General features: G+C 33.2%; 1 protein-coding gene across 1 annotated transcript in view; it reads right to left on the reverse strand.

Moving 5' to 3' along the window:
* The window catches only part of LOC111041968, a 335,050-nt gene that overhangs the window by 198,668 nt on the left and 123,577 nt on the right, over positions 1-12,805 (reverse strand). The window contains exon 5 of the mRNA XM_022326436.1: positions 8,294-8,342. The gene's annotated coding sequence lies outside the window, so the exon portion shown is untranslated. The remainder of the gene's footprint in view (positions 1-8,293; positions 8,343-12,805) is intronic.

Below are 12,805 nucleotides of genomic sequence, written 5' to 3' on the forward strand. Positions count from 1 at the left end.
CAGATAGGGAATATTACATTTTAAGATTGAATATGCTTCAGGTACTGTTACGTCATTGGATTATATTTGGATTATATAATATAGGTACAATAGATTATAGGCAAATCTATTGTGAATTTTTAAATTAAACATTTTACAGATTACTGAATGAAATGTAACTAACAGAGAGTAATCAGTTTTAATAACATATAATCTGTGGTTTTGAAAAATGAACGTTAGATATTAAAGGTTCTCTATTCTCATTTCTCGGTACTTATTATAACATTTAATTTTTATATTTACGGCCAACACAAATACCTAATACACTATAATAATATAAAGCAGTAAATTAAAATTAAATGCCTATTTGCAGTAAAGACCTAGTTACCAATATTTCAATATTTTATGTACCTACTATTTATGAAACTGGTATGAAAAATATCGATATTTAATTTAGACCTTAATCTGTTGAATTGATTTCAAGCGATCGAGATGGTGAGAAATTTTAATTAGGACCCAACAGAGTTTATTTTTCTGTAGAATCTCTATATTATGTTGTAATGAATGTAAAACATATAATCCTGGAAATAAAATGCATAATTATTAAGAAGTGGCTCGTATTAGACTTCGGTTTAACTTGAAATTAATTTTGTGACAAGGGTAACATTTGTAAGCTAGAAAGGTAAGAAATTATTGGCATTGGCCAAGTCCTATTAATTTTGTATCCTGCGTATATAATTGTATATTATGTATAGTTTTATAAATAGCCTTCTCCTTCGTTTTCATGTGCTAGAAAAATTAGAAACATTATTTTATTTAATATCTAAAAAAAAAAATAATTGGTTCATGAATCCTATTGCCTCTACGGACCCGTGAACGTGACGACAAGTTTTCGTCAATACCATGCAAATAGAGCGAACCCAAAGCATGCTAACGAAAGAGCCTATACAGGTTCCGGATATCCGGCTAGTCGAAATATGTACGAATCAGTTATCGATTTTGACATTCCGAGAGAAGTATACGTTTGATCTATGATCACTCCAGACACGTGGCCCCACATAGTGTATTTTACTATGACATTATAACAGTAGAAGCCTGACACTCCGTTGAGTTCTATGAATCGTCTTCTTGTTGGTTTTTGTGTGCTAGAAATGTAAGAACCATTATTTTATTTAATAGGTATAATATGTTATAACTTATGAGGGTGAAAAAAGGATTAGATCCTAAACCCTGTTGCCTTTACGAACCAGTTTTCCGTTAATATTAGATAATTTTAAACAATATATTTATAGAGCAAACACATAGTATGATAACTAAAGGGCTTATGCAGGTTCCGGGCACTTCCGGTAATCCTGCTATGGTAATATAACTCGGTCGGTACAAACCAATTGCTTTCTAAATTTCTGGAGTTCCTGCTCAGGGTTAGGGTTAGGTATACGTTTGAACTCTGACCCCTCCTGCAGACATGTCACACAGTGCATTCTACTTTATTATAATATCACTATATAGGCCTGACACCTACGAGTAATCGGCTGTCAGCTCGTGGGTTTTTTGCTGGACACCTTGACTCGCTGTTTCTCGTGCACGACCCTCGTCGTTCATAGATCCCACCACGCCGTCATTGTGGTTTTCAGAACAATTTTTTTTTCTTTACTGTCCGGCTATAGTATATATGTATACATGGACACATTCATGCAATAAATACGGCTGCAAGTTGTTGATGTTGTTCTTACCTCGAACGACATCTTTGCAGCGGTATGCATTATAGACACAAAGTGATTATTATATCGTGTGAGGAATACTCAAGACGGTTTCCACACCGCGTTCAATATTACACGAATAAAAAAACCAATAGAGACTTCGGATTGTTTTTTTTTTTTACTAACGAAAAATACAAAATAAAAAGTAATGGTGAGGGGGAGTAATATTTCCGATTTTACGAGTGCTCGTTGGACGCACAAATACGAAAAGCTGCATCGTTTAACTGACAATCCACAACGTTTCGATAAAATCCTGGTAACAATAATAATATATTGACCGATAACGGGGGGAAGGGGGGCTGGCTGTATCGCACAAGAAACTTTTAAGACCGAAATTCTCTCAACTGGTATAAATCATAATGGGAAATCGCACTTGTTGTTGTCATTATAGTTTATCGTCAGTCATCAAAAGATCCGATAGCGAACCTATAACACTTTTCAACCGTTTTGGTCTACTTATCAAAAGTGTGATATTAAATAAAAACAGGAAATAGGAAAGTACAAGTGGGACATATCATATCGTTTCGTGTTGAGCTGCCAATTTTAAAGCATTTATTTTCTGTCACATAATATACGGATGAAATATCAATCATACCTTAGTTTCTCGGTACGGACTACGGATGATAATTATTATTGACCGGTCATTGGATATTAGTGTATTTATTTTTTATTAATTCGAGAGTTTTATATATTTGTATTATTAATACAAGTCATATATTTAATATGAAAACTCTTTATCTACACACCACAGCCTATCATAATATTGATATCTATATGATTGTGTAAACTCGACTGAACGTACAATACTTTATATTATTATTTAGGTATAGATCTACCTTTATTCGACAGCAATTTTCCTGACAATTATTATTTATCAATATTGAAGTTGTTAATAAAGTTCTTAAGTGGAAACTTACATAATTTTATGTATTGTTATTGTTATTATTATTTTGATACTTAATAATATAATAAACCATAACAGTGTTTAAACATTAATTTGATATTAATTTATATTTTATATTTGAACTATGTGATCATATATTACACATTGCTATTTTTCTTTTTGTACTTATCACTTCTAGTTGCCTCTAAAGCTGTAAAATTCCCTTATCTTCATTGGATGAAATTAGTACTAGAGGAGTTCAAAATGCACAGTTGTCTAAAAAAACAATAACGAAATTACAGATAACTTTAAAAATATGTACTCAACATTTTTCCTTTTTTCATTGTATTTAATTTTAAATAATATGATTAGGTTCTTTTTGAGATATTTATCGACATAATCAGACATTTTCAACATTTTTTTCGATTCGTGTATGATAAAATGTTTGCTTATAATTCAAAAAGATTGAAAAAGTAGCATAATATTTCGCATAAGTTTTTCTTACGACTATTTAAAAAAAACAGAGAGCTGGTAAAAAAAATTTTCTTTTTTTATATTTTCTTCAAATTCTGGAAAATTACAACATTCAGTCAAACGTTTACAATGTTTTTATTTTAATAACCAATGCTTGAAAACTTAATACAGCATTTTTCATCTTGTCACCACTTCGGATATTACTATTTGGTATACACAATAAATCATAAAAAATATTCATATCAATTTAAATTGTTAGCTATTTATGCATTTATACGACGAACCTATTCATATTGTTCTAATTAAAATCAAGCTGTAGTAATATTAAGTATTTAATATACTAGAAATATAACAGTATACTAGTACATAAGCACTAGAATAATAATTATTTAATGAATGCGTATATTTTAAAAATTAGTCAATACAACTAATAGAAATAGAAAGTGATGTAAATGGTAAGTAGGCACGTAATAATAAATTCTTATAAATATTATAGGATAATATGCTGTCATCGCTTAGAATCGTTCTTTGCATACAAAATAAAAACAATTTAGCATATTCATCAAGACAGTGACTAATCAATGACGATTAGTACACTTGGAACTTACTATACAGCAGAACTGCCCTACTTGGTTTATTGAAATTGACTTACTTTACATGTTTTGGAATATTTTCGTGTGTTTACGATGTTTATTGTCTTCGATCTATAATATAATACATACGAGGTCACTTAAATCCTATTAAATTTAGTACCTCTTTAAATTCAGTCAACAGTATACGAGTATTAAAACTGATTAACGCAGTAAAGTAATATAAATATTTGTTTACTTGTAAATAAATAAATAAACAATAGTACAAAACAAAAATAATCAAGAGTTGGTCCAAGTAGATAATATAATATACTTTCCTATATAATAATAAAATATTGCATTGTGAAAGTTTAAATGAGTTTAATTCATGAACAACATTTTACAGCTGTATTTCTTGTCATGGACATTTTTACCTTGAAAATAATTGAATTAAACAAAATAAAAGTTGGTGGTTCAAAGTTTTTTTTTTGACAATAATTTTCGTACCCAGATACTCAGAAATCAAAACAATTATTTAAGAAATATTTTCATCGACTGTTGTACTATCACTAATGACACACCAAATAACACATTATCATAAATGTAGTAATTATTACAATATATTACAAAATATCAAAGCTTAGATCATACAAAAAAAAAACCAACCAATTTTTTTCTCGCTTCAAGTTATAACGTTGAATCATACACATATAATTTTTTTTTCGTGGTCCCTATTGTATTGGCTATTCGAATTTGTTAGGTAAACAATCAGTAAATATCGATTAATCGATTAACTTCTGAACACCGACTATCATTGTTTGGTAATTTAACAGTAAGAGAAATAAAGTCTTTCAGCCAAAAACATATATAATTTTATTGTATAAATATTAAAAAAAAAAAAACATATACAGTAAGACCCACTGAAGACGCTCTTCGAAGACCATTTATCTATAGCATCTTATGCGTGAATCGAAAAAAAAATAAGTGATTAAAATATCGAATTTATTCTTACATATTTGTACTATTGCACATAATTTAACGGACAGTACATTTATTAATCATTTTTGTTTGCTTATATCTTAAATAATATATAAATATCATAATCGTGTGTCCACAAAAACAGGGTACACAGAAAAAGTATTAAGTTACTGTACACTCGCAAAATACAAGCTTTCAAAAATGTGCAAGTTATGGGAATTTATGATCCAATAGTTTGGTCTCGTGTTCCGAAAACGGAATTCAAATATATGTATTATGTATAAAAGGTACTGAGTGATATAAAGACCTAACTCACGTATAGAGTGTAGCGTGTTTTTGAGGGCACATACGGTATGTATTTAGAAAAAAACATGTTATACGTCTTTAAAAAAAATATTCACACACACAATATACATACATCGTGTACTGCGGTTATAACTGTGTTGTACGATTATTTTAATTTTTGCAATAATCTCATATACCCTCCTAATACTGCGCGTGCACGGGACATAAAATATATGTTATACTATAAGGTTCTTCTGCGTCATTATGCTAAAGTCAGGCGGTCGATTAAACATCAAACGCCAAAGTTGTACGCGTTTTCAAGACTTCGAAACGATAACGTGTAATATTATTATATACGTAAGAAATAACCCACGGCACCGGTGTAATTCCTAACATGCTGTTGAAATGTACCCGGTTTAATCATGCATATATGTATATTGTATACAGTTAAACGCGTATATCTTTGATGTGATGATGTATAGTAATTATTATTACAACTTTAACAGCTAATATTATTCTGAAACGCTTTTGAACAGACCGAACTGTTACTTCGGATACGATTCGCCCCACGTGTGTGTACGATTCGCGTCATAATAATACGTCTTACTTAATGTATGTATCGCTATTTGGTATTTTCCGAATGAACGCGACAAAAAAAAACAGTAGAGATAATCGTTGAAAAAAAAAAGAATCACTGATGCTTCATCCTGAACATCCAAACGATTATATTATACGCGTTTTTGCCTGCATTGTAATCGTTAAGTCCAATAATCTCGATCAGCTTTTATTTCACGAAAATGCGTATTGATCCCTAGGCACCGGGCTATTTCCTAAAACTCTGCTGAAATGTACACGGTAATCATGCAAATATGTGCACACTGAAACGCGCATGTCTTTGATGTGATGTATATAGTAATTATTATTTCAACTTTAACAGCTAATGTTATTCTGAAACGCATTTGAACTGCAAACCAAACCGTTACTTCGGATGCGATTCGCATCATAATAATATGTACTCATGTGTTGCTGATTGGTATTTTTTGAACAAGAAAAGAAACAGTTTATTCGTTGAAACGAAAAATCACAGATAAATGAGAATTCGACATAAAAATCCAAACGGTTATACGCCTTCGTCTGCTTTAATCATTAAATCCAATAATCTCGATCCGTTTTTATTTTACGATAATGACTATTGATGGGAAATTGAACCACTCGCTGCGTATTCCGACCTACTGGAGCCGCCTCGCCTATATAACCCGGTAACCGCGGTATCCACGTGATATATAATAATCGTCAAAACGATCTCTTGCTAAAAATAAAATAAAAGATATTTTTCCCGGAAATCGTTATAAGCGACGCGCCGGTGCAGAGACTTAATATGCTAAAAAGAAAAAAAAATATATATATAAAAGATTATCATTATTGTTAAAATGCATTGCAAATATATTCAAGCAGGCCACTACTGCAGTATATATATATAACACCATAATATTATGCGGACGGAGATCGATCGACTGTCGTCACGACGGAAACTAACGGGACATTATACTAAACACTAACTGGATCAGCGGTACGATGTGCATCCGGGGTGACTAAAGGGACTTGTTGGGGCGAAGGCGATTATTCGCAGAACCCTTGAAACCAAAAAATAAATAAAATGAATAAATACCTCTTATACGCTATAAATTTTCAGACGTCTATCTTCGGTATTTTTGGGAAAAAAAAAATCCTAAAATCGATTTGATTTAAAATATTCATATCTGTATGTCTAACTGGGTGTAAAGAGTGTACATATATATATATATATATACTTAAAAATATATGCATACGATACACATATTTTATCATATAGACTTGTTATGGTAAAAATAAATAGCCAATTTTCGATTATTCTCGATCAAAAAAACGTCTTAACTCTTATACATACAGGTCAGAGTTGAGTAAACTCGAATAACTTCTTGAATTATGTAATCGGTATAGTAAATGCTCCTCGCTAGTCCTTAATCGGGGCAAGATTCCAATACGAGTTGATTTTGTCTTGGTTTAATCTGCAGCTCGTGGGTACTATTTCCGATCGATAAATTAAAATAAAACAAGATAATATTATAATTAACATAATATTATATAATGCATTTTATTTGTATACATCGTTAGTTGGATAGCTGCCCAACATGCACGTGATTATAAACTATGACCAACAAAATATTTTTAAAAGCAAGAGCTTGGTACAGCTCGTAGCTGATTATCGTAGCAAACGTAACCAGCGGCAACGTGTTAATCGAATTAAAAGACGACTGATGTTTGATACCACCGACTGATCACCAATTTTAAAATGCATCTGTTTAAAAAATGAAAACGTATATTCGAATTTACTCGGTTCCCGGAAATTGTACCAGAGACTTGCGCTGCCCCGGTGCAGAGACCTCAAATCCTAAAACGACAATCATGCTAGGGTGATTTATTTTTATCTGTTTTTCGACTCTCCTTTTTTACGTACACGTCAGATATCATAATATATATATATGCGCTATTATTGTTATATACATTTTGTGGACGGCCTACAACGCGACTGTATAAATGTTTAAAAATAAGATTATTATTGCCGAAGGAATGTCGTCTTATCGTCACGATCTTTTCACAGCATTAACCGCATAATATTCTACGAATAAACGATATTATGCCGACCGAGATCCATCATCGACTGTCGTAGCAAACGAATGCGGACGAATGGTCTTTAATATATTATATAAAATATCACACATTATTTAACTCGGGAATATAGAAATACGGTAGTCACCTTAGGTATACTATAGGTAAGTATAATATAATATACCGTGGTCACACGTTTATCATAATATTATATTGTATTAAGTATCCCGTGGTTTAAACTTTACGGCAACGACGAAGAAAATATCATATCGGCCAAATAAGGGTTCTGCGATTTTCATTTTTTTTTTTTTTTAGTTTGCAGATATAAATATTTTAATACACCTACAGAGACTAACGGCAGTAATATGAATTGTTTATGTAGAATTGCATTACTGCTGCAGTACCTATATGGTACTATTATATAGTACCTATGACCATATGAGCATATTAATACGGTATTAGTGGTACTACAACTGTATCAATAACTCTTTCAATGGTATCAAATGAAAGCAGACATCAGACTGCCACATTGAACTGCATAAGATATACTTCACAAGAAAGAATGCCAAGTATACATTGTCCTACTTACAGTATTTGGGTATTTTATTGTTTTTCGTTCACTTAATTGATTTTTACTAAGTTAATTTGCACTGATGTGATAATTTCAAGCGTTTTAAAATGAAGGTATAATAATAATGTATATAATTCATACATACCCCGATGGCAGATATGTAATACGCAATTTGTTGTAAACTTGTATTTTATCTGTAAAAAAAAAATGCAATTTAATTTTAAAAATGTATGTATTTTGGTTACTAGGAACAATTGTTATAATGAAACCGAGATTGCCTATTTTGGAGCTCAGTTATATAAACTAATTAATAATATTTAAATAATTAGACCATGCATTCGTTAAAAAATATATCTAAAGACGAATAATTAATAGGTACGAAATAAAATAATTATTGAATTTGCGATGTTGAATTAATGAGGTTCCTGTAGTCAGAGGTTGGAGTACTGTTAAGCTCCTTAAGCCCTTTAGCTCCGGGCAGAGCTAAAATCACCAACAGCATAATATCAGGAATATCACCACCACGACGTCGTTTTCCGGTCCTCGTCCAACTAAATTGGGGGCTCATATTTAAAAGGAAAGCCGAGCACATGTACTGGTTTGTTACGCCTATTATAATTATTGTAGGACTTTAACGACCCTCCGACCAGCGCTCTTTAGCCCACTTCTACTTCATTATCCGGTTTCCCGTGGCTAAACCACTTCCTTTATTAGTATATTGTTGCAACTGAACTATGTCGTCACCATAACTTTTAAACAAAATGCATACTTAACACCCATACAGTCGTCTAATAAGAAGACTAGGTGTTGAAGGAGGCAGTATTAGAGATGAGAATTGACTGTCCAGTAAAGAGTAATGTAGTTAGTATTAACTTAGGTCAATAATTAAATTACATAAAGTTAGACTGATTAGACTCATATCCATCGCCTAAGTTCTATACCACGACGAGGCCCAGGTAAAACAAAGGGAAACTTCGTTAGTATGTGCGAAAGGGGACGTTAAATATCAAAGACCTATACAATTCCTATTTATTTTTGCATTGTATCGAAAATACGAGTGAATACGTTTTTATTTAGCAGAATATAATATACGGTTTACTGTAAATATGAAACATATAGAGAGATAAGTACAATAATTTAAAGTTATTTATATGAGAGTGCTAGTGATTCAAGTTCATATTTTTCTTCATTGAAGTTGATTTTGATATGTATCCAAAATATGAAACTGAACCCAGGCTATAATAATTGCATTTTTATGGCTACATTTGTGATTCATTTCATTGAGATAGAGACTGGGGGAACTGGTCAACCTAGACGATTAAATGGTTTATATTTTGCCATCCGTTAATGTTACATCAGGTTCCGAAGACATTGTTCACATATTAATCGAATCAACCAACAAATATTATGGAGAAAATGCGAGTAGACATTTTCGATCTAATAGAAAATGTGCCCGAGGTTGCACACTTAAGCCAGTAGATTACAACGAAGTCAAAGTATTTTCCTTTTCGGAGGAGCTGTTAAATTTTAGTCATTCGAGTTGATATGTTTTCACATAATCCATTATTTTATCGTCCAATTTTTTAATCACATTACGTTTGGCAGAAGATTGTCTAAGATACACAATGCTTCCAATATATTAATAGTCTTAAGAATGAGAAATTAAATAATGTCACCAATTGTTAAAATACAACCAATATATTTGATATTCTACCTGGAGACTTAAGGAGAGCTCGAAGTTCTCTGAATTATTAAAATATAATAGATTACCAATCGATCATTTATCCATCAATGAATCTTTACTGTTACTATTACCATGGTTGATCTAAAAATTCAGGAAATGTATATGAATAAAAACTGATAGATGTATAGTATTTAATTTTATGAACTCATTAGCATACTATGTTTAAAATATTATGTTCTTGATTTCAGTGAATGAAACTAATTTTATGTGTGTAAAAACATTTTAACACTTCCGAAAAAATAAATTCAATAATTTCTTGATTTACTAATAAACGCATTTATGAAGTATAGAAAGAAAATGGTCGCATCAAACAGGCTATTCGCATTGAATAAAAAACAATCATTACCTTTAATAACCAATTACTTTCAATAAGAAATTCCACTATCAGAGCATAATAAAAGAACTACTTATTTTTAAAAAAAATGCAGTACTCCAGACAATCAAAACCATAAAACAGACATCTTTTCATGCAAGCAGTGTGCAAAATCATTTTCTGCGGGGCATTCTTTTTATATTTACCACAAAGAATTATTATAAAACTGAAGAAGACTTTGAGAGTTAAGTTTGACGTCTTTATGTTTTTTAATAAATAAAATAAGGTACATTCTTATGTTAACTAGTATTATAATAATACAAATATTGTTAGCTTTTTCAGTTTAATCGAAATAAAAGTATGGATTTTTTCGTTTTAGATTACGAATTTTTTTATAATTTATGTACATTGTATTCAAAAATATTGTTACTGCATAACAGTAATGCCAAATTAATGCCCAATTTAATTATAGCTCTTTCGATATACGCATAACACTACTGCTATGGTATTAATAATTTTATTTTTCATCACTTCACTTTAATGGCGATGATATAATATTGCATTCTAAGTTTCTGACTATGGAAATTTAATTAATGGTAAGACGTGTCCGTCGATGTCTAAAATAGTAAAATGTACGACAATACGGGCAAGGTGACATAAGGGTAAGCCTCACAAAAAGTACAGCTTTGTACAATAGTATATAGTTGTCAAAGTCTGTAACGATTGATTTCTATCTCATTTCCTATTTTTATGTGCATTAAATAATAAAATTGAATTATTAAAATGCACCTAGGTCGACACTTTTTCAGCGTCAACTCTAATATTCACACTCAGCGATGACGTATTATGCAGACCCAGATCCATCATCTATAGGGTGACTTATGGCGAAACGGATCGGACAATATCGGTGACTGGACATCAGCGTGCGATGCAAACGCATTGTATGTAGGCGTAATACCGCACTTCCCCGGCGGTGTCCATAGACCTGGACATCAGGGGAGCGATTGGTTATGTGGAGGTGGTGGTATGGAGACGATGAAATTGGTATAAGATAAGTGGACGGTGTATTTTGTGAATGATATGTAGTTAAAATAGTGTGCCCACCTGCAATACGAATATTAATGATATCTGCAGCATTAAAACAAGGTGTGTTAATACATATTTCCAATGATATTATAAGATTGTGGTTGGCGGAGTGTAGTAAACCGAACAGTATCGTTTTACTTAATTGTTAAATATTTGAGATTTGGTGCAACTATTCACGATTACTAAACACATTCGAGGCAAGCCCTCGTACCAGGTAGAATCTTCACATTCCCAATATTAAATAACGACAAGCGGAAGTCAGATCACAGAGATGCTGTATGTTACAATGTTCAATAACAAATTCGGGGAAAACGAGGTTGTCGATTCCCAGAATCGCCACATCCGCCACAAACCAACAATAACGAGTTAAACCACACAAAGACGCCAAAGGATGTTCTACAACGAAACACCTCGTCTGTCTTCTTTGATCATCTCGTCTCCCTCTGTACCTGATAGTAGCTAGACAAGACTGCGTATGAATACGGGCCGGATACGCATGCGCGAATCAGAATATTATTAGTACACCATCGCAACTCACAGCACTTACTCGTTGGCCGTCGGGCCGCATCCTGACATCAACAGCACTCCAAGCCCATTCCCAGTACTCTTCGGGCCTACTATTACACAATTGGTCGTTGGGTCATGCCCCAACATTGACGTCTGCAACTGAGTCCAGAACCCTAGTGCATAACATTAACGTCACTCTACTAATATCAGCTACGGTAGAGTTCTTCGACTGTCTCACACGATAATGTCGCAGCTTAAAACAGATACTAGCATCACATCAATCGGCACGCAGTTGTTTTGTTTCAATAAACATTAACTTCCTTCGTGTCCCGCAAACGTCCCGGAAGTATTTTAAAAAAGTGAGTGATCATCACTATACTGGCCGGCGGGTGAGCAGCACGAATAACACGGGGTGTTCGGTTAATCTGGTAACGATTTAAGGAACTGCGGCGGCGGCGGCGGCGTATACGAGTGATAATAGAGTGGTTTTACACGCCGCTCGGTGGTGTTTAGTGTTGGGGTTGTTTGTGTAGGAGTGGGGGGGGGGGGGGGGTGCGGATGGGGGTGGTAAGTGCGCTGGCGAATTATTTTAAGCGCTCGAGTTATTTCGCCACCGGTTCATTTAACGAGGCAACCGGAGAAAACTTATTTCATTAGGGACAGCGCGTGTCCCCCCGGCCCCGCACCTAACCCAACCGACCGCGTGAGAGTGTCATGGTGATTTATTCTCGAGTTTCGAATTATTCGTCGGCAACGGTGCCGGCGCCCGCGCAAAACCCTATACTTTGTCTAGTGGACCGGTGCCGCCGCTCCCGAAAAGCATACATGTATATTACACCTATATTCCGCCAACACACTATGTGAGTATGTGTGTACTTATAGTTACGGGGCCGTGTAGGCGTGTGTGAGTGCGCGTGAACATATTCCAGGGCGGCGGACAAACGGTCGATCGATCGATCTATATTTAGATAGTCAGGCGGCCGGAACAAGAAGTTAACAGCTAACCG

Source organism: Myzus persicae, unplaced genomic scaffold (assembly GCF_001856785.1).
Source record: "Myzus persicae strain clone G006 unplaced genomic scaffold, MPER_G0061.0, whole genome shotgun sequence".
In the NCBI taxonomy this organism is placed as follows: Eukaryota; Metazoa; Arthropoda; class Insecta; order Hemiptera; family Aphididae; genus Myzus; species Myzus persicae.